Below are 22,191 nucleotides of genomic sequence, written 5' to 3'. Positions count from 1 at the left end.
CTCGTTTCCGGGCGGCGTATAAATTCGCGAACGAGTGTTAAGTGGATGTGCCCAACGCTGTCCGCTATTGTGCGCGGAGCATAAGCTACGTGGCCCCACGCTCTCTCGCTCGCTCTCTCTCTCTCTGGCTCTCGCTGGCTCTCCTACCGGTCACGCCATCCTTAGCCCAGACCATTGCCACAATCCCAGCTCCAACCTCCCCCCCCACCACCACCACCCCCCACTCCACCCTCCCCTAAAGCCAAACCCCTCTAGCCCCGTCCGCAGAGCGCGGCGACACGAGACCCAACCGGAGCCACCGCTGCTACCACCGCCGCTACTGCTGTCAAAATGCGCAGGGACATCCTCCTGCGGGTTGCCTGTCAGATGTGTCCGCGCATCGGACACTAAATATAACGTGAGAACATTTCTCTACCGGCACGCACACACACACACATGCGTACGTACATACACGTGTGTGTGTGTACGTGTGCGGTTGGTGGGTTTGGGGGGGGGGGTCATAGTTCGTGTTGCGCGGTACCGTCGTCCGTATCTGCGTAAAGCCGATTTGGAGTCCCGGCTCTGGATTTACGCGCGAGGAAGGGGATGGATGGCCAAGGATCGGATCTGAGCGCGCTGCGGTGAGTAAAGCTGATGCGTGGTGGCGCTCGCATTCATACAGCCAGCCGGCGTAAGGAGGGTAGCATACGCGTCTCTATGTGTGTGCGCGCGCGTGTGTGTCTGTGTCTGTCTGTTCGCGTGTGTATATCTCTGTGCGCGTGTGTATCTGCTTGTCTCACTTTGTCTCGTCTCTTTGTGCGTGTATGTGTTTGTCTCTCTCGCTCTGCGCGTGTGTGTGTCTGTCTGTCTCTGTGCGCATGTCTCTCTCTCTCTCTCTGCGTCTCTCTGTGCGCGTGTGTGTGTGTCTGTGCGCGTGTGTATCTGCTTGTCTCACTCTGTCTCGTCTCTTTGTGCGTGTGTGTGTTTGTCTCTCTCTCGCTCTGCGCGTGTGTGTGTCTGTCTATCTCTGTGCGCATGTCTCTCTCTCGCTCTCTCTGCGTCTCTCTGTGCGCGTGTGTGTGTCTCTCTGTGTGCTCGTTTATGGATTGGTGTCTCTATCTTTGCGCGCGTGTGTGTGTGTGTGTCTCTCTTCGTGACTCTGTGTGTATGCGTGTCTGTGCACGTGTGTGTCTCTCTCTGGGCGTTGTTCTCGGTGTCCCTCTGTGTGTGTCTCTCTGTGCCTCTCGATCTATCCCTGTAAACGCGTATCTCGCGCTCTCCCTTCTCTCTCTTGCTCTCTACATGCGCGCGCTCGTGTCTATCTGCGTGTAAGTGTATCTCTCTCTCTCTCTGTGTGCCCGTGCGCGCGTAGCTGGGTGCATGTCACTGCGTCTCTCTGTGCGCTTGCGTGTCTTTCTCTCTCTCTGAGTGCACGCGTCTCTCTCTCTCTCTGTCTGAATGCACGCGTCTGTCTATGCGCGTGTCTGTTTGTCCGTCTCTCCTTGTGCTCGCTTGTGTGTGTCCCTCTGCCTCTCTGTGCTGGCGTGTGTACGCGTGTGCGTGTCGTTCTGGGGAGCGGAAGTGAAGCGGTTATCGCACTGCGCTGTGCTCCAAACCCGGCGACCCGAGTTCGAATCCCGCTCACGGTCAACACCAATGACGATTTTCTGAACCGGTCCTGGGCCTCCCCTAGGTCGACTCAGCCTCAGATGAGTACCTGGTGCGGTGTGTAAACATCGCTACTAGGGAGACAAAGGCGGCCGGGCGTTGTGCTGGCCACCCACCCCCTTGTGTGCCGTGCCGGCCTTCATAGGTGCTCGCTAACAACACTTGCCCCAACGGTCTGTCAAGGCTATACGGGGGATCTTCGTCTTTGTCTGTTGTGTGGAGTGGTAGTGTAGCGGTTAGCGCGTTGCGCGATGAACCTGGCGGCTCGGGTTCGATTCCCGCTCACGGCCACGACCAATGACGACTATCTGAACCGGTCCTCGGCCTCCCCCTAGGTCGACTCAGCCTCAAATAAGTACGTGGTGCGGTGTGTAAACATCGCCACTGGGGAGACAAAGGCGGTCGGGCGTGGTTGCTTGTTTACCCACCCGCTCGTGTACCGTTACGGCCTTCATATGTGCTCGCAAACAGCACTTGACCCCAACAGTCTGTGAAGGATCTAATGTAGGACCTTCGTCTTTGTGTGTGTCACTCTGTTGTCACTCTCTGCGCTCGCTTGTGTTGTGCCTCTGGCCCCCTGTTGTTGCGTGGCCGCGTGAATCCACCGCGAGTGTACACGAAGCGTTGGATGCTTCACATAATCTGTCATCGAAATAATGAGGCCGACGGGCATTCTTTATCCTTACAAAGCACAGGCGCGCGCGGCATGTTTTAGTTATTTTTTTCTTTAAAGCGAGAGCGTGCGTGCGCGCGTGCACGCATGCGTGCATGCGTGCGCGCGTGCGTTCACTGGCAAGAATACGTCGGAGAACACGAAGACAGGAACGTCATAGTATCCGTCTGGAGACGCCGTGCGTCTCTCCTCGGGAGCGGGGACATGAATAATAGATCACGTGTTTGTTTCAATTATTCATACTATTACTATTGTCGTGTTATGCACTTCTCTGCATGGAGCGGTGGCGCGGCGGTTAGCGCGCCCGCCGCTACGACCGCGAAGCCGGCGGCGCGAGTTTCGTTCCCCGAGTGACCTTCGGGTCCCGAGTCGCACACCGCTTCCGAGTGAATGATACAATCCACCGATCGCCTGCACGTAGACGTGATTTAAAGCGACACCCATCTATATCCATTCATCCGTACATCGATATCCATCTTCTTCGTTGACGTCCTCTCGTTGACGCGTTCTATCCATTGGCTGCCATTCCATTATTACTCTCGCCCATCCGTTATCATCATCATCACAATCATCATACCTAACAGCGGCATGTCGTGCCCAAGCCACACTCGCTGTTCTTAACATTTTGAATGATGTCAATTACCCCTGCTATGTATGTTCTCCAATCCAAATGTGCTCCTCTCTCTGCGACCACGTCATTGCCGTGTCTACGAGAACGCTTGCGGTAGACTGTGCATCTTGTGATGTTAATCGCATGCGATCGAACGCCTTAGAGTTCGCTGCCCGGAGTAGCCCTAAGTCCCGTGCCGTGATGAATGTTCCGTGAATAGAAAGCCAAGATTGAACGGGAGCTCAGAGTGAGAATAGCGGGAGCGATCGGAGCAGATTTACCCCGAGAATGCGTGCAGCTCTTTGAGTCAATCTACTGCTGGATGAAGACCTCGATCACCATGCCGGTCTGGGTCGTGCAGGTTTCTTGCAACATACTTCACCACGCTGGTCAATGCGGTTCGGTGTTGTCGCACGAGAAAAAATTAACTAACACGACATTGGTCATTTGTTTATATCCGTTTAGAGCGACGCGCCGATGCAAATGATCAGCTCAATTAGCTCCACGCGTAACCGTGGATTTGCGCATCACGTGTGTGTCTATGTGGGGGGGGGGGGTGGCCTCCCCGAGGTCAACTCAGCCTCAAAATGAGTTCTCGACCTGGGACGGTGTGTCAACGCGAGCACTGGGGAGACAAATGCGGCCGTGCGTGTGGCTGGCCGCGCTACCTTACCCGTTGCGCGGCGATGGCCTTAATAGGTGCTCACTAACAGAGCTTTGCCCCTGGGTTCGCTCAGCCTTAAATGAGTATGCCTTGAACGGCGTGTAAACATCAGTGCTGCGGAGAGAGAGAGCGTGTTACGAGCCACGCCAGCCTTTGCCGCCCTTAATCGATGCCCATTCTAAGCACTTGCCCCAACAGTTTGTTCAATGTTATACCGGGGGGGGAGGGGGGCTCTTTTTCATTGCGGCTTACCAATGATGACCTGCGTTTATTCACGAAAACGTGAGTCTCAAGAGCTTGCTAAGGAGGGTCCTGCTACAACTGGTCACGTGTTGGCCACAGTGCCACAAAATGAGCAGTGCCCGGAGAAATTCCAGCGCGCATTCGAGAATAACTCTGGAAGCTCCGCACAGATGGATTCAATAAATAGATATCCCCACATAGAGTAGTGACCATCAGCCATGGGGTCAATCCACTGCTGGATGAAGGCCCTCTTAAAAAAGCCGCCGATACCCTGGACGATCCTGCGATGTCATTGGAGTGATCCAACCTAAGGCACACGGCAAAAAAAAAACCCTCCACGATTTTCATCACTCGCGCCATCCCAAATCCATCGCTCCGTCTCCCTTTGCGTTCCGTCGCCCGGGCGCTCCTCGGCGTCCAGATCTTTTAACCGCCGGCGTTTCCAGACGTTGTTTTTTTCCCTTCACCCCCCCCCCGCTCGCTCTCCTCGTTCTAATTTCACACTCAAGCAGGAACTACCAGCCCGCTCGCTCTTGGCCAGGCGGGCGGGTGGTGGGGGCGAGGTGGATTAACACGGTCCGCGTGCCGCCTGGGATGGAGATAACGGCTCCTGTGAATCCACAGAAGCGGCCGTGCGTGCTTTTTGATAAGCAATAAGAAATTCGCGGAAGTTCCCCGCAAGATGTTGCATATTTCTTTTTGCATCGTCGTCGACCTATTCTTTATTCTCTCCTTTTTGTAAGCAATGTCGCGGGCACGGGGCTTTCTTTTTAGTTTTTTTTTACATCTTCCAGGGCACAGCTGGGCCCGCCGATGGGATGCGTTCCCGTCTCAGATGCTTGTTCGGTGGAGGTTGCATTAGAAATAACGCGATTGCAATGGGGGGGGGGGGGGGGGATGGTTTGCGAACTGAACAAACGGCGTGGCGTCTGGTGGAGCTCTCCCGGCCACAGCAGCCTGAAAATACAAACGACCCGCATTTTGTTTTTTGACATGGGGTTTCAGATGTACGCACACGAAGTCGAACACGCTGCTGTAGTAGTAGCAGTAGGAGTAGTAACCACACCTTTCCCATGTCTGTGTCAGTCACGTGGATTGTTTTTGTTTGTTTGTTGTTTGTGACCATACTTTTCCACGCGCGTTAACAACAATACACGGTTGGCGAGTTGGTTGATGCCATCACTCGCCACTGAATCGGACTCAGGTTGGCGGGTTCGCATCACTGCCGTTGTGTGTGTGTTATATACTGTATATAATGGGGAGCGGTAGTGTAGTGGTTAGCGCACTGCACTACGAACTTGGCGACCCGGGTTCGATTCCCGCTCACGGCAAACACCAGTGACGATTATCTGAACCGGTCCTGGGCCTCCCCTAGGTCGACTCAGCCTCAAATGAGTACCTGGTGCGGTGTGTAAACATCGCCGCTAGGGAGACAAAGGCGGTCGGGCGTGGTGCTGGCCACCCACCCCCTCGTGTGCCGTTCTGGCCTTCATAGGTGCTCGCTAACAGCACTTGCCCCTACAGTCTGTTAAGGCTATACGGGGGATCTTTATACTGTATATATAGACGACTACATGTGCTAATGCACGGTTGTAGATAACCCGAAGAGATTGTGTGGTGGTGGTGGTGGTTTATTATTGAAAACGTTGTTTGACAGTTTCAGATTTTATAGCCAGGCGCCCTAAAGATCAAAATGCGTTTGTGTGTTTTGTTGTTGTTGCTGTTGTGCTGAGTGCGATCCAATTGTAGATACCCCACCGATTTGTAGTGGACGCGTGATTGTGCTCTTCTCGGCAAACCTATTTGGATACTGTGCTTGTGAAAGCCATGGTATCACATCTTACTGAGGAGAGAGTTAAACGATTGAATTACGTGGTGGGACTCGTGTTGAGGAGGCTTTGAAATAAGAGGTGTTTTTCTCTCTATATACACACAGTACTGTCATTTATCCTTATTTATGTTATTGGGGTGTCTATAAATGGGTCACTTTGTTTTAACTGATTCCGCTTTTATAATAGGGTGTTCCTGCCACACACAACATCAGGGTATCCAGCAAAAAAGAAATCTTTCTAAAAAGCCAGATTCTGCTGATGAGACCCAGAAGGTCGAAACCAGTCCAGAGTTTGCTTGCTTTAAACAAACTGCTTCATGTATAGCGATCTCTAAAGCGCGATTGACTAAAACCTATACATTCATCATTATCTTCAGCATCGCTGTGAACGTGATGATCATCGCAGTTGTATGATCCATTACCGCTCACGGCCAACGCCAGTGGCGATTATCTGAACCGGTCCTGGGCATCTTCTAGGTCGACTCAGTGTTAAAATGGAGAGACAAAGGCGGCCGGTCGTAGCGCAAGCAACACCAGCCCCGCGTGTGCCGTTCCGGCCTTCGTAGGCGCTCGCAAACAGCACTTGCCTCCAACAGTCCATTGAGTCTATGTATGTAAAGGATTCCCTAATGGTCGGCTATCGTACATTTATTACAGAGCCGTAATTACACCGTGCGTTCGTTTTGAACTGCGCGATTGACTATCGGCAGTAAAGATGAAGTGTTTGCCCCCCAAAAAAAACCCAAAAAAGATCGAGTGATCTGCAACAGCCCGTAGCAGATTCGTTCTCGACAACCACGCTCAGCATACACTTGGGGACTCTTACATCTCAACCAGTGGCGCAGCAACTGCACCATCAGCTCAGGGGGATGCGCCAATCGGTCACGTGGGGCTCCCAATACTGCTCTAATCAAAATTAAAAGAACGTAAACGTAAGTTATTTCATTAAAGAAACTAATTTGAAACCGTGTTTGAAAAATGTTTTCGTTCTTTTACGCTGTTGTTGAAAACATATCTCGTGGCGGTTGTCAAGGGGGCCCCAACTGGTAGCTTTAGCCACCATCAGGGGGGTGGGTGGCGGGGCAAGGCACCCCATGCCCCCCCACGCGCGTTGCGCTACCGGCTGGCAGTGTGTGTCGCGCGTGGAGTCACGTGATAACATCTTTCCACGCTTGCACGCGCGTGCGTGCGCGTGTTAGTGTGCACAGCAGTATCAGCCTACGCGTATACTTGGTTCATTCAAACTGCTGTCTGTCATTCTTCAATAATGGATGGCGTGTTGTGCTCCCGTGGGTGCGATGGTTCGTCGACGAGACCTGCAATCCAGAGTTCGCCGGTTCGATCTCTCGCTCTGGCAGTTGAAAGAAGATTCGTGAACCCCACTCTCTCCTTTCGTGTGTAGTAAAGTATGGGTATTCCGACCTCTTCCAAAACGTTTGTTCACGGCGTGAAAGTGAATAGGCGAAAATAACCCACGGAGAAGCGTTCTTCGCTAGTTTTCAGATGGAGGGGGGCAACTTTCGCCGATAAGACATCATCGGTGCGAGGGCCGCCACACATTTGAAACCATTGGGGGTTTGACAGCGGCACGATGATGATGATGATGGGTGTGTGAATTGTTGAGGGGTCTGCACATTAGGGGGCCGCTCTAAAGGCCACCAGGGGCCGCCTGTGCCCCCCGCGGGGCCTCGCAATAAAGATAACTGTTATGGAGCGTCTCTCTAGCGGGGAGGCCCTTCCGTCAATTGTGGTGTGAGAGAACAGTTGCAGGGCTGCGCTTCTACCTCTGCGTTTTTAGCAATGACAAACATCCCGTATCATAATGCTCGTAAGTGAGCTGTGTGCGCAAATACAACCCCCCTTTGCGAATTGGAGACAATACAATGGTTGAATGTGGTGATTTAATTATCCTCTCCCACGGTTATACTGCAAATTGTACTCAAGGGTGACCTGTCATTATGGCGAAGGAGAAATGTCATAATAGTGCTCGTAAACTGTGAGCGCAAATACAATATCCCTTTGCGAAATGGAGGTAATACAGTGGTTGGATGTATATATTCACCTCGCCTCTCCCACGTTGTATCGCAAATTATACTCATGCGGATGACCTGCCATTATGGGAAAGGATGAATGTCAAATTAACCATCGTAGAGTTGTGCACTGGCCGTGTGTTCGAGGGCCGGTCTCATGAAAGGCGCAAAGGTCTTGTATCACAGAGATGCATCCGAGAGCCTATTCAATGACCGCATTATACCGAGTATTAGATGCTCAAAGAAAGTAACAAAAACAAATCAGCGCATCCCTCATTTATCCCTATGTGGCCTGAACAGGAAATGTATATAAGAGGTGAAGTTTCAGGCAATGTCCCTTCTTCATAGCACTTACATAGAGAGGCCAGAAAGGTAGGCTGGATAATGAGATACTCAAGAAAAGAACTGTAAGACGCAATCCGAATTACACCTTGCACGCTGTGAATAAAGCCACGAACCAACCTGATTATAAGACGCACCTGCATATGTTACTTTAAAACGCAGGACGAAGGGTTAGGACGGTGGGGGGGGGGGTATTTGGGTTAAAGGTGGAGGGGTTACCAGCCCCTCGCACCCATCCAGGGCCCCCTTTGGCCGCTGTGATGGCTCCAAACGCCACGAGTTGAATGGCCAATCGATATTGGTCTTCCCTCCGTGGCGCTGCTCACCACATCGTTACCGTCTGGCACCACCGAGGAGGTATGGGGGGGAGGTGTTTTGCCCGGGGGGGAGGGAGGGGGGGGGGTCGTGGTGCGTCTTATAATCCGGATAATACGGTATCAGAGAGAGCTGCTGTGGCCCCTTTTCAATGAGCAAAGGGCGACAGCAGCAGCAGGCACGGCTCCCCTGCAATGCTGAACTGAACCGCCTATGGGCGCTGACGATCGAGGCGGGCGGCGCATTCGCGTAACGAGTGTGGGGGGGAGCAAGGGGGGTGCCTTGCCCCCCCCCCCCCACACCACCACCACCACCCTGGTGGCCAAAGATCCGAGTTAGGACCCCCGCATTGACAACCACTGTGATATGTATTTTCAACAACCGGTGTCAAAAAACCAAAAAAAAAGTTTGGGAACGACTCTTGACTTAAAGCTTTCGTGACTGCAGGAATTCATATTCTTTGCGTCTTTCGGTAAAGTCACGTCGATTGGTTCAAAGAAAATAAATATTTTTTTTTATTTTTTGTTATTTTCTTTGAACCCATCTACGTGACTTTACCGAAAGACCCACAGAATATGTGAATGATGTGATCAGGCAAGAGGAGCCACGAGATATAGAGCCTAGTTGCGACCATGTGAGACAAATCAACTATTAGGGCCCCTACATGGCCGATGTCTGCACCCCCTGAGCTGATAATGTCGTCACTACGCCACTGCACGAGTATGAAGTCAGTCGGATGAGTCTCCCTGTTGTCACCACAGCAGCAGCAGCAACAACAACAACACAGCCGCCATTCGCCACTAAGTTGCGTTGAAGTCTCCACGGCGCCTGTGCCAGGCCAGGTGCACTTTGAGGCCACGTGAAGTGTCGAAGGCTCGCTGACAACAGGCCACGGGAACAGACCCAGGTGCCCAGATGGTCGAGATGAATTGCAGATGCACACCACTAGCCTTGTAGCCTTAACAGACTGCTGGGATAATTGCTGTTAGCAGGTAGCATTTAAATTTCGATTTAAAGCTTTCGTGACTGCAGGGATTCATCTTCTTGGTTCTTTCGGTAAAGTCACGTAGAAGGGAAATAATAAAATAATAAAATTAAAACTTAATAAAATAATTCTCACTATGTTTCGGCCACAACGCAAGCAGCCGTCCTCAGATGAAGAACAGGTCTGTCGGGAAGACAGCGTCTAAATGAAACACCACCACGCTTGGAGCGTATATTTAAGCTGGGTTGGAGGGGGAAAAGCGCCTTGACAAAATAATTATTTTATTATGTTTTATTTTTATTATTTTATTATTTCCCTTCTACGTGATTTTACCGAAAGAACCAAGAAGAAGTAGCATTTAATGAAGGCCGGCACGGCACACAAAGCGGGTGGGTGGCCAACACCACGCCCGGCCACCTTTGTCTCCCGACTGGTCGACGTTTACAACACCGCACCGGGTACTCATTTGAGGCCGAGTCGACCGAGGTTGACCGACTCGTATGACCGTCAGCAACGAACGGAGTCTCACACACGTGTCGCATTGTGCGCGAGGCAGAACACGAAAATCGAACCTCTACGGGCGGCGAACAGCGACCGCAATTTTCCTGCTGATTTTTGGTTGTTGTTGTTATAATCGCTATCGACAGTGTCGGCGTTTAACGCGGCGAATGGTTGTGCTCATTATTTCGTGGCGTTTGTTGTGAGTGAGTGTGTGCGTGCGAAAGATTGCGAGCGGTGGGTGCAGTGGTTAGCGCACTGGAATAAGAAAACCGGCGGCCTCGGTTCGATTAATCGTAAGAAGCGGTCCGAGGTCGACTCAGACTTTAAAAAAAACTAACGATTACCCAGGTGCGGTGTGTAAACGTCGGCACTTGGGAAAAACAAAGGCGGTCGTGTGCGGTGACAATCGAACCACCTCCGTGAGTGGTGAGCTGTGCCAGCTTTTCATAGGTGCTGCTCGCTTAGGGCACTTGCCCCAACAAGCCCGTGGAGGCTACTCGGGAGAGCTTTGTCTTTATTTGAAAATCTGAAATCAGAAGAAAAAAAAATTAACTCCTGAAACTCATCCCATATTGAGCTTGGATTAGAACAGCGTGTGAATGTGTGCTGTGGCACCTGAGTCAAGAATACATCATCCCCTCGACTGCAAGGCAGTGAAGTGCACTAGTGGGCACAGAGTCCACAGAGAGAGAGAGCCTCGGGCTGACATTATTGCGCAGTTGGGTGCATTGATGTTAAGGGCTTGAATTGCTCTTTAATTTAGGTTCCGTGAAAACAAACGCTTTGTGTTAAAGGAACCGTGTACGGCAATCGCCTCTGCTGCCCTAACGTTTTCCAGCCGGGTGGCCACTGCTTCCTAAGAGGCCACCAGTGTTTCACCACTGGCTTGCACGTTTATTGAACGCCATTGCTGAACACGAGCCCCCAAACGGCCGACGTGTCGAGCGGCCAGCAACAAGCAGCACTAACCAATGCATCCAAAATTTTACTTAAAACTTTCGCGACTGCAGGAATTCATATTCTCTGGTTCTTTCGGTAAAGTCACGTAGATGGAAAAAATACAATAAAAATTAAGTGAATAAAAATATCACGACGTTTCGATTGTGCTGCGATCGAAACGTCGTGATATTTTTATTCACTTTTTTTTCTATCTACGTGACTTTACCAATAGCATCCACTTTATTTACCATGCTAGTGGGAAGGCGGGGGGGGTGATAGACCGATTCATTGAAATCGTGGACTGGTGCTTGAACCAGTGGCGTATTGGGTGGTTTGGCAAGGGCACTGGGGCAACGAATTTTGAAATGGGCACTCCCCACCCCTCTCCCATCTTCGTAGCCCAGATGCTAGGGCCCTTCTTGCCTGGTGGGCGCTCGGTGCCGTTGTAATGGCTGCACACTCGATTGCTATGCCACTGGGAAAGGGTCCCCCATAGATATGAACATTGTGAATCGGGAACATCACTTACCATATTGCTTTTTTTACTACTACTACTATTACATCCTGCCTTCTATCGTGCTTCTCATATACCTAAAATGCATCATAAATACGGCGTACGTGTAAAATATATCAGCCCGCTATTCATATATTAAAAGGTGTCCCTTTTAAAATGTGCATGAATAGGAGGGATTATGAGGATGTTTGCGCAGCAGGATGGGGACATCGCTCACGGATTCGTGTTTACGCATTTTTTTCACATCATGGCTCCCAACAACGGTGACGTTTTTTTTCACTTCTGGATTCTGCATCATCAACGTGAATAAATAATGAGCAACATTGTTAGGACTCAATGAATTACTCAACACGAAGCATCCAATCGCTAATAACCATCAATAAATAATATTGTCACCATCAATTAATCAACGTCATACTCATTAAGTCATCATCATCATAAATTATCATGCCAATTTTTTATTCATCGTTATAAATCATCATTCAACCAATCATCACGATTCTCATCAATGCATCATCAATCAATCGTCAAGATTATCATCATCATCCTCTCAATATAATCATCATATTGATCGAAATAAATCATCAATCGTCGTAATAATTCAATCGTCAATCACCACCATGAATAGTTCAAGTTTCAAATGTATTTTCTTTAACCAGGTGAGAATTCAATACACCAGGATAAGCCTCATTTGCAAGAGTGACCTTTTCGTGTAAATAATCCCGTATAGGGGAAGTGGACGGTTGGCCGTGGCACGCGTTTCTATCCCGTCTACTCGATTCATCCACCGAGGCAACGATCTCAGTGTTGGGCTCCTTGTAAGAGTTGAGCGAGTGAGTGTGTGTGAGTGTATGTATTGTGAGTGAGTGTGTATGTATTACGAGTGAGTGTGTGTGTGAGTGTATGTATTGTGAGTGAGTGTGTATGTATTACGAGTGAGTGAGTGTATGTATTACGAGTGTGTGTGAGTGTATGTATTACGAGTGAGTGAGTGTGTATGTATTACGAGTGTGTGTGAGTGTATGTATTACGAGTGTGTGTGTGTGTATGTATTACGAGTGAGTGAGTGTGTGTGTATGTATTACGAGTGAGTGAGTGTATGTATTACGAGTGTGTGTGTGTGTATGTATTACGAGTGAGTGAGTGTGTGTGTATGTATTACGAGTGAGTGTGTGTGAGTGTATGTATTGTGAGTGAGTGTGTATGTATTACGAGTGAGTGAGTGTGTATGTATTACGAGTGAGTGAGTGTATGTATTACGAGTGAGTGTGTGTGAGTGTATGTATTGTGAGTGAGTGTGTATGTATTACGAGTGAGTGAGTGTGTATGTATTACGAGTGAGTGAGTGTGTATGTATTACGAGTGAGTGAGTGTGTATGTATTACGAGTGAGTGTGTATGTATTACGAGTGAGTGAGTGTATGTATTACGAGTGAGTGAGTGTGTATGTATTACGAGTGAGTGTGTGTGTATGTATTACGAGTGAGTGAGTGTGTATGTATTACGAGTGAGTGAGTGTATGTATTACGAGTGAGTGAGTGTGTATGTATTACGAGTGTGTGAGTGTATGTATTACGAGTGAGTTAGTGTGTATGTATTACGAGTGAGTGAGTGTATGTATTACGAGTGAGTGTGTGTGTGTGTATTTATTATGAGTGAGTGTGTGTGTGTGTATGTATTACGAGTGTGTGTGTGTATGTATTACGTTGCACTTCTATCGCACCGTACGTAGCCAACCGCGCAAATCGTATGTGCACAGGGGGAGGACAACCAACTGAACGCAAAGATCAGTTCTAAAGAAATGAGTTTTCAATCCAGATGATTTAAAAGTGCATAGCTTCCAGTGCCTTCCTAATATCGGAAAGGAAGAGCGTTCCATACCGCTGCAGAAGCGCATCTGAAAGCGCCACGCGATGCGGTGACCACCGTCTTTGCTCGATGGCGAGCAGTCAAAAGACCACCGGAGTTCGTGTGAAGGAGCAGCCAGTCCGCCGTGCCTAAGAGTGGACGTTCGTTCGACTCCACCGCCTGCCAATCGCACATTTAATGCCATCGAGAGCCCAGCCGTTGTTCAGAACAGCAGCGCGGTTGAAGGAGAAAAAACGGATTAGCTCACTTGTCCTCTTGAAATTAAAACGGCACTTAAAGGCCAACGGCGCACCTGCCCTAATATGGGACATTTGCTAAGGGACCACGCGACAAGGGGCACGTTAGCAGTGACACCACTGGCTGCGTTTCAGCTCCTTTGGATGTTGTAATGTTACGCCCGGTGCGTCATCTCATTTTAGCCACATGTAGGATTTTTTTTTTTACATCCCAAATTTATTCAGATTCTTTTGAGATGCTGCCACCGTGGTGTGATGGTTAGGACGCCTCGGTCCAACCAGCAGTATAAATTAATAATAAATTGGTACACCACAATTGCTCGGTGGAACTTTTGCTTTAATTCTCAGAGCTGACATTTATCCAAATTAAGCGGAACCCCAAAAAAACCACTGAATGTTTTGGGTTTTTCTTTTTTATGTGCAGCTATTAGTAGGCCAGGCCGAGTCCATCAGCTCACCGCACTTAAGAATCCAGTTTACTCGCGAGCTCTTCATAAACACCGAGATTCAAACCTCGGATCTCAACAGCGCCGGATCCCCTCTCTGAATGCTTGGCCGCCTCCTCGAGGATGAACCTTGGATATGACACAGAAATGCTGACATTAAACTAAACTCTTTTTTATTTTATCTTACTAGCTAAGGCCCACTTGAGCCACATTTGTCTTTTTCAAAAGCGACCTGGCTATCACAAATGATAGCTCAACGAAAGTGGCTTCTCATCACGTGGAAATGTATCGCAGCCAAATACTCTAAAGGCGTAATATTGATTATAAACGTGGAAGGAACGACCAGAGGACCCGGAGAAAATTCCCCACGACTACGGAGATAGAGAGAGACATGCAAACTCCAAATATACAGCAGGCGTCAGGGGTCGGAATTGAACCCACGGATTCCTGTATACCAGGCAAGGTAGTCAACATCTCACCACCGTGGTGCCCCATTCTGCCGCTGCTGCTGCTAACGCTGACCGAGGGAGTGTCTCATCTCTCTCCTCGTGCCAGATTAAGCTAGTGCGGGACCTGCAGCATATGTTATAAAGGGGCCATAACAAACTAAAAGAGTAAAGTAATTGTATGTTTTCATTTGCTATGCAGCCAGATAATACGACAAATCGCTAACCTTAAACACCCGGTCGTTCATAAAAGTTGAAGGCAGTATAGTACTATAGTAATAGAGCAAGTGCAGAATCACTGCACCGGAATTGATAGCTTGAAAGTATCTTCTTGGTTCTTTCGGTAAAGTCACGTAGAAGGGAAGTAATAAAATAATAAAAATAAAACATAATAAAATAATTCTCACGACGTTTCGGCTACAACACAAGCAGCCGTCTGAAGACGTTTCGGCTACAACGCAAGCAGCCGTCTGAAGACGGCTGCTTGCGTCGTCTGAAGACGGCTGCTTGCGTTGTAGCCGAAACGTCGTGAGAATTATTTTATTGTGTTTTATTTTTATTATTTTATTACTTCCCTTCTACGTGACTTTACCGAAAGAACCAAGAAGATGAATCCCTGCAGTCACGAAAGCTTTAAATCGAAATTTTATTATGTTTTATTTGTATTATTTTATTATTTCCCTTCTACATGACTTTACCGAAAGAATCAAGAAGATGAATCCCTGCAGTCACGAAAGCTTTAAATCGAAATTTTATTATGTTTTATTTTTATTATTTTATTATTTCCATTCCACGTGACTTTACCGAAAGAACCAAGAAGATGAATCCCTGCAGTCACGAAAGCTTTAAATCGAAGCTTGAAAGTATTTAGCGCGGGGCCCTTGACAGTGCGGTGCCCATAGCATATGTAGCTACTTTTGCTACTAGGATAATTCGGCACTGCCCCCCCCCTCCCCACAATATCCGAACGAGGTCTCATGTCTCCTGTTAATGGGCCCGCCTGTGGCTGCTGCCGCCAGGGGTGCAGGAGGAGGGTGACTGCGTGTCCGATGGAACGGAATGCGTGAAAAGTCGGCACGGTTTATTTTTGCTGAAGCTGCGCGCTCCGGCGTGTGTGTGCCGACTCCGGGCGCCTTGTTTACACGGCTCTCTGGCACATCAGACGGCCACCGCGCTTGTACATCGAAGGCGAATCGCTGTCACTTGCAGGAAAACAATCTGGGAGCTGGGAAATAAATGGATACATTTTCCACTATTTTTGTAGGGAAACGTTGAGCTTTTTGAAGGTCTGTGCATTCGCGCGTTTGATAAATCGATGGGCCAGTGCTGCGTTTGTTTGTTGCTCTCAGTTGTGGCTTTGTGGAGTCTCAAGCAGCAGCGACTAAACATTGTCTCTTCAACCTCTTTTTTTTTCTCTACTGCCGAACCAGCCCAGCCCGGCACGGGTCAGGAGGTGCCTGGTCGATTTTTTTAGTGGCAGAAATCGAGTCCTGCCACTGACGTCTCACGCAATGAACTGACGAAGGCGCGTGTCGATGATGACTTGTTTTTTGTCTGAAGAGGTGTCCTGTATTTGGGTGTTCTGACGTATCTGCTCGTGAGAGTTTTGCACACGTGAGGCCGTACACAGACCAACATCCACGCGTATGAGGCAGACACACTCTGAGCACTCCAAAGATGGATTCAGGAATGCAACGCTGTACTGCTAAACTGCTGACCACCTCTCAGTCTTAATTCTCCAGCACCGGTTACATGTGAAGGTAGTCTCACATTGCCAAGTACTCAACCAAGGCCCTCTGGGAACCTGAGATCCGGGGAGATCACGAGATCGTTGTGCGTTCACAGTGATTAATTCATCGTCATGTTTTTTTTTTACAAACTCGAAGGCTTTTCTTCTGTTATTTAAATTGGGATTCTGTCAAAACTAATGGCACTTCAGATGCCATTAGCCTGAATATATTACTTCCGTGAACAATTATAGGCACTTATAGATTTTGGGCTCATGGTTACATAAAGAGGTTCTCAAGTGTGATGCGATGGGGGTGTAATGGCGTTTATTTTTAAGATCTAAGTTTCCGTGATGTATCTTCACGTCACCGTCCGGCTGCGCGCTTAAAGATGTTAAAATGGAAATCGGCGGAGTAACAATTTGGTTAACGCCACGCAGCCCAACCGTGCGATGTAAGCGATCGCAGCAAATAGCAGGCACAATCTGTTCTCCTGTAACGCTGTGTGTGTTCGTGACGCGAATTGGATATAACGCGATGAATGTATTAGCAAATGCATTTTTTATAACGCGGATGCGAATTGAGATTTAACGCGATCGAGTGAACGAAACTCCATCACGCGAGTAGCTATAAGCGGTTGTACGGCTGCCTCGGCCGAAGCATCACACAAGGCATTGGGATGCTGCTGGATGCTTCTAGATGCTACCCACGTGACTCAGCCTTTGTTCAGCCCTGCGTACACATCTCCCGTTTTATCGCGGACTGTGCTTTGCCCCCTTCATTTTACATTATTTATTATAACGCAATTTTTCCACAATGCGGTGTTCTTTGAGCACGCGACTACTACCACGTTATAGGAGAACAGAGACCGTACATTCTGCTGAGATGGCAATTGGGACGAGTGTCAACTGCAATGGGAACTGAACAATTTTCCAGGTGTATGTATTATTTTTTGTCGGGATGCTGCCGTGGGGTGACCGTTAACCCACTGGACTTGCAGTCCCAGAAGTTATCGGTGCTATCTTTCAGTGCGGCAGTTTCCTTAACCCCCCGCTTCTTCCCTATTGTAAATGGGTTCGCCCAAGCCTTGATTTTTTTCACGTAATATTTTATTTGACCTCCGACCTCCATCCCTCCTAGGCGGAGGGGGGGGGGGAGTGGGGGTATATTTTCTGGATTTCGACCCCGGACAGCTACAGGCTGAAATTAATCCGTGGATCCTAACCCATGTGTGTTGCGTGCAGTTGAAAAAAGTGTGGGTAACTCCCAGCCTCCAAGACGAAAAGCCAAATACCCTCTAGGGTAACTCTCCAGATCTGTCTCTATTGGAGGCCCTCCTGGCAGCAGTCGCTTAAGCAAGAAATTGCGGGGCTACACCTTTTTACCTTGCACTTTCTCATCTGTATTTGTTAATCGACGTCACGCTGAGTTTATCCCGTTTCGTGTGAGCTACCCCGGAGATGAAATCCATCGTTAACTGACAAAGCGTGCCAGCATCTGCCTGCACATAAACCCTTGCTGTCCATTGTCCCCTCTCTCTCTCTCTGGGTATACAGCAGCCACCGCGTCCGAGAGCGAGCAACGTTGTTGTGAGTTCACGGACGAGGCGGTGGGGGGGGGGGCGGGTGGGAAAACGTGGAAATGTAAATCATTCAATTAAGCCGCGTGGCGGAGAGCCGACAGCACGGTGAGAGGACAGCTCGAGTCCCCCCCCCTTGAGCATTGCAGGGTTTCAAAACAATCTCGTTCTTATTCCGGCGCTTTCTTTCATTAATGTCAGGGAAAGAAGGATGCCGGCCGGCGTAATTGCGTTCTCATTCATGTTTTGTGTCTTCCGAGGACAGCCGCTGCCTCTGCCCCCGCCCCACCATCCACACACCCGCCCCCCCTCCCCGCGCCAGGAGCGATATTGAGACGAGGCGTTACGTCTTCTCTCGCTTCAAAACATAGCGCCACTCTCCTGGTCCCCAGGTGATGGAAAGAGCGCCGGCTTGCACCGAGGGGACGAGCTATGTGCATTGCGCGTGTGCCGTCTCTCCGGCACGGCAGGACACGTCTGCTCAACGCGCGTGCGTGCGCGCGTGCGCGTGCGAGAAGTTTTCGTTTGTAAACATCAGAGCATTTATTTAGACTGGAGGAATCCGATGAGCTTATGAAGCTCTTTTTTCACAGATGTCCAGTGTAGGTGTCGTGTAAGAGGACGGGAAGCACCCACGCTTTACCCTCCGCCGCACGTGACCCACCGTTCGACTCGCTCTGGAGTGACCCGTTCACACTGCTCGGTGCGCCATGCAGCAGAGGCAGAGGTCGCAAACAGGTTTTGATTCCTTACCCGTACCCGGCCGTACCAGGGTCGTACCCGTACCCGGCCGCACCAGGGTTGCAAATGGGTACCCGTGCCCGTACCCGTACCCGGCCGGGTACGGGTACCCGTTCCCTACCCGTACCCTACCTGAAACAAGTGACAAACGGTTACTCACCAGTGACTCACAAACGGCTACCCGTATATCGGGTAGGGTACGGGTATCGGGTACCCGGTTGCGACCTCTGAGCAGAGGCGCGGAAGGGATTTTAAGAAAGTCAACAATTGTTCCAGCTGCCACGCTGGGAGATGGAATCGAACTGTCCATTAGGGGCAAATTAGCAACGGCTTAGAGACAAAATCACCCTGAAATGGATCCGATCCCATCGCATCTCAGAAGCTCAGCAAGGTTGAGCTTGGCTAGTGCCTGGATGGGTGGCCACCATTCCCCAGAGACAGGTGTCATTATCGGCGTTGTGGGACCCTAAAAGAGATCAGTGCAGCAGGCAAAAACAATTGTTGTTCTGTTCTACCTTCACCAGCGTGGTGCCGTACGGTCAGATCATCTCTTGCCGCCATGCGTGCCAGGTGTGAGAGAGGCCCTCATCCAGCAGTGGAGTAATAAAGCAAACGGGCCTTGCATTGTGCTGCTCGAAACGTACGAATAAAAACCGCGCGATGTGGTGGAAACAAACGCCCAGAAGTGAAAACGACCGACGGTTCGCAGCATCGTTTCCAATGGGGGCCTTGCACGGAGCCGCCACTCCGAATGATCGCCTATTGAGTTCCAGGCTTAAATAGAAGGCATCTACTTCCATAATTTACCTTCGTGAGTTGTTTTTTTTAGGGGTGGGGAGAAAATGGAGGCGGTGGGGGGGGTGTATGAGTGAAACGGTGCCTCTTTCAAAAATGATCCCCATCGGCCACTTCGCTGGAAATGCCTGGAGAGGCGCCTGGCAAGCTTCGCCCGACGTGAGCGTGCACGGTGTGTGCTTGCTGCGCACGTGTGTGTGGGTGTGTGGGTGCGTGTGTGGGTGGGTGGGTGCGTGTGTGCGTGCGTGGGTGCGTGGGTAGGTTCGTGCGTGGGTGGGTGCGTGGGTGGGTGGGTGCGTGCGTGGGTGCGTAGGTGGGTGCGTGGGTGGGGGCGTGGGTGGGTGCGTACGTGCGTGGGTGGGTGCTTGGGTGGGTGCTTGGGTGGGTGCGTGGGTGGGTGCGTGGGTGGGTGCGTTGGTGGGTGCGTTGGTGCGTGGGTGTGTGCGTGTGTGGGTGCGTGTGTGGGTGCGTGGGTGTACCTGTGGACTGGGCAGCGGTGTTGGGGTGCAGCGGTGGGCGCGCTGCCCTACAAACCTACAAACCTACGAACCTACGAACCCGACGGCCCGAGGTTCGACCAACCGCTCTCATGGGGCCAACATTGGTGACAATGAACCGGTGCTGGGCTTTTCCCCTAGGTCGACTCGGCCTTAAACGGGTGTCAGGTGCGGCGTGGTAAAACGTCGTCGTTGGAGAGACAAAGGCGGCTGGGAGTGGTGCCGATCACTCATCCACTTCGTGTGCCGTGCCGGCCTGCATAGGTGCTCGATAACAGCACTTGCTCCAAAAGTTCGTTCAGGCTATACGGTGGATCTTTGTCTTGTACCCGTGGGTGTGTGTGTCCATGTGCAGTATCGTGGGGAGTGGTCGTGCCGTGGCTCAGTGCACCGTACTGCCAAACCCAGCGACCCGGGTTCGATTCCCACTCGCAGGGCCAACGAATACCTGAGCCGATCATGGGCTTCCCCTTGGTCAACTCGGCCTCAAATGAGTACCTTGGCCCGATGTGTGCGACCATCAGCGAGACAAAGGCAGCCGCGTGCGGTGCTGACCTCATCATTTGAGGTTCCGTGTCGACCCTCAGTGGGTGCTCGCTAACAGCCCCGGCAGCGTACAACGTCTTTGTGCACGTGTTTAGGTGATGCATCGTGATGTAAGATGTAATTGCAAGCGGTGTTCATTCGTGACTTTTGCATCGCACACACGTTTTCAATGTCAAGGCTCGTGGAAATCACTAACATTTTTTCCATTTGGTAAAGGGACTGCATATTTTTTGCCAAATTCAAAGCCTTTGTAAACAGTAAGTGATCATGTTGACAACTTTTGCATGTTTATGCGTTTTTCGGGTTGCTGCCACGACTCGGATTTTAGTGTTGAACTACGCGCGTGTTTGTGCGCTTATGTGTGCATACAATGTGTAGATCTGTTAGGTGTGTGTTTACATGTGTGTAGGTGCGTGTATGTGTGTGTAGTGGGGAGCGGTAATGTAGCGGTCAGCGCGCTGCGCTATGAACCCGACGATCTGGGTTCAATTCCCGCTCACGGTCAACACCGGTGACGAATATCTGAACCGGTCCTGGGCCTCCCCTAGGTCGACTCAACCTCAAATTAGGTCGACTCAGCCTGAAATTAGTACCTGATGTGATGTGTAAACATCACCACTAGGGAGACAAAGGCAGCCGAGCATGGGGCTGGCCACCCCCCCCCACCCCCTTGTGTACCGTGCCGTTCTTCAAAAGGTGCTCGCTAAATGTTCTTGTGCCAACAGTCTGTGAAGGCCACACGGTTTCTCTTTTTCTTTGTGAGCCTGAGCGGTAAAGAAGCATTAGGGACAATTTATTTAAGGACGCCAGTGGATAAAGAGTTCAAGTCTTTTTTTTAGGGAAGAACAATTCGGTCAGACCCTGCTGTCTTTTTGGATTTACCCGATCGATACTCACCGCTTCCCTGAGTGAAGACGTACTTTGTTTTATCTCTTTTATTTTTTATAGACTTATTCTCTGCTCGCCGCCCACCCCTCCACCGCGAACAAGTGAGCCACTTTCTCCGCGCTGGTTCTGGCCCAATACTCAGCCAGACGTCGCTTCCCCTTTGATGGAAAAGTCCCGATTTCCATCGACGCCCGTCGGTAGCCGCGACAGTTGGCGCAAAACAGCTTTAAGAGAAAAATAAATAAACCAAATTGACGTTCTCCACGCTCGAATATTTCAAATCGCAGCAGCGTTTCTACGATTTGTTGTTGTTGTTTTCGTCAGCCTGCAATTTCCCGCTGCTGGTCAAAGGTCTCTCCCCCTGTTCTCTTCTACTCCTTCCTTTCCCCAGCTGATCGTGTCCGGTAGTGGCCTCCATCTCTTCTGCTGCCTCTCCTTTGCTTCGCTCCCCTACCCCCCTCTCTCCCAGTCGCCACTCTGGAATTGCTTCTGTCTAAAACGACGAAACTATTTTTTTTATTTTACCAGGTAAGGCCCACTGAGCTATGTAGCTCTTTTTCAGAAGCGGCCTGGGCCACAAATGGACACCTCAACGAAGTGGCTGATCACCGGTAAATTTACAACAGCAGCCAAATACTCCGAATGCACGACGTTGATTCTAAATGTGGAGGGAAAAACTGGAGGACCCGGAGGAAAAATCCAAAGTGGCTACGGGGAGAGAGAGAGACACCGCAAACTCCCAATATACAGGCGACAGGGTCGGGATTACACGCATGATCTCCTGTATACGAGGCAAGGTAGTTAACATCTCGCCACCGTGGTGCTCCTCTCATAAGTCGTTGTAATGATGTGCATGCCTTGCATATAATTACAGGAACAGGGTAGATGTGCAGCTCTTTTGGTCAATCCACTGCTGGATTATGGCCTTCGACGCCAAATGGATCATGTTGGTTATTTTACCACACTTTGCCGTGCTGGTGAGTTTGGGTTGATACTCCTTGGTTCTTTCTGTAAAGTCACGAAAGAACCAAAGAGTATGGATTCCTGCAGTCACGAAAGCTTCAAATCAAGATTTTAGTTTCGGTTGGTGAAGGCTGGGAGCATAGACGTGGGAAGAAAGAAGTACAG

The 22,191-nt window shown here is 50.1% G+C and overlaps 1 protein-coding gene across 1 annotated transcript in view; it reads left to right on the top strand.

Moving 5' to 3' along the window:
* The first annotated feature begins 262 nt into the window (after positions 1 to 262).
* LOC144938196 (calcitonin gene-related peptide type 1 receptor-like) overlaps positions 263 to 22,191 on the top strand; it is a 142,465-nt gene continuing 120,536 nt past the window's right edge. The window contains exon 1 of the mRNA XM_078865996.1: positions 263 to 397. The gene's annotated coding sequence lies outside the window, so the exon portion shown is untranslated. The remainder of the gene's footprint in view (positions 398 to 22,191) is intronic.

This window comes from Lampetra fluviatilis, chromosome 21 (assembly GCF_964198595.1).
Source record: "Lampetra fluviatilis chromosome 21, kcLamFluv1.1, whole genome shotgun sequence".
Classification (NCBI taxonomy): Eukaryota; Metazoa; Chordata; class Hyperoartia; order Petromyzontiformes; family Petromyzontidae; genus Lampetra; species Lampetra fluviatilis.
The sequence above is the reverse complement of the archived record's forward strand: the minus strand, read 5'-3'. Positions and strand labels throughout refer to the sequence as shown.